Genomic DNA, 861 nt, shown 5'->3' with positions numbered 1-861 from the left:
GTTTCAATAAATTCATTTGCAAGATGATATTCTAGTATCGTGACTACTATAGTCAGTTTATTAATGATAACTACATTGAACAGGTGTTAATTAATTATGCTCTTTCTTTAAATTTCATTGTCCAACTCCTAAAAAAGAAGCGATTCGTTTCAATAAATTTATTTACAAGATTATGTTGTATTGCATTATTAATGACAAGCAGATTGAACAGGTTAATTAATTAATTATGCTTTTTCTTTAAATTTCATTGCCCAACTGCTAAAAAAGAAGCGATTCGTTTCAATAAATTCATTTGCAAGATGATATTCTAGTATCGTGACTACTATACGACGAATAATTCGTATGATTTAACTTAGATAATGGTTAATTTATAACTGAATGTATATAAAAATAATCGCAAAGTCTAGTAAATCCGGTGTTTTTTCTTACGCCGATTGCCAGTACGTTGGTTCACCAGTTAATATTCTATCCAAAGAAAGTTATCGTATGATTTCTTCTGAAATTTCACCTCGCGATGTGTTAGTTTTTTCTCGATACGTGAATATACAGCGTGGAAAATTTCATCCGATAATGCGAGACATGAAAATTACCACTGTTGCAAAGTAACTCTTCTTTCCGCCGGAAAGTAATATTCACGTGAAATCATCGGGGAAGATTTCATCATCATCGAAGAATTTTCAGATTTTTGAAATTCCAGTGGATGGTCATTTTTCTCTTAGTGTTAACCTTAAGTCTTTTTCTTTTTTTTTCTTTTTTTTTCTTTTTTTTTCTTTTTTTTTTCTATTTAGTATTTGTTAGCAAGATAACGCAAGCGTCAGAGCGCGTCCAGCTCTCAGTTGAGACAAAAGGAAGAAATTGTAG

Source organism: Bombus pyrosoma, linkage group LG13 (genome assembly GCF_014825855.1).
Source record: "Bombus pyrosoma isolate SC7728 linkage group LG13, ASM1482585v1, whole genome shotgun sequence".
Classification (NCBI taxonomy): Eukaryota; Metazoa; Arthropoda; class Insecta; order Hymenoptera; family Apidae; genus Bombus; species Bombus pyrosoma.
The sequence above is the reverse complement of the archived record's forward strand: the minus strand, read 5'-3'. Positions refer to the sequence as shown.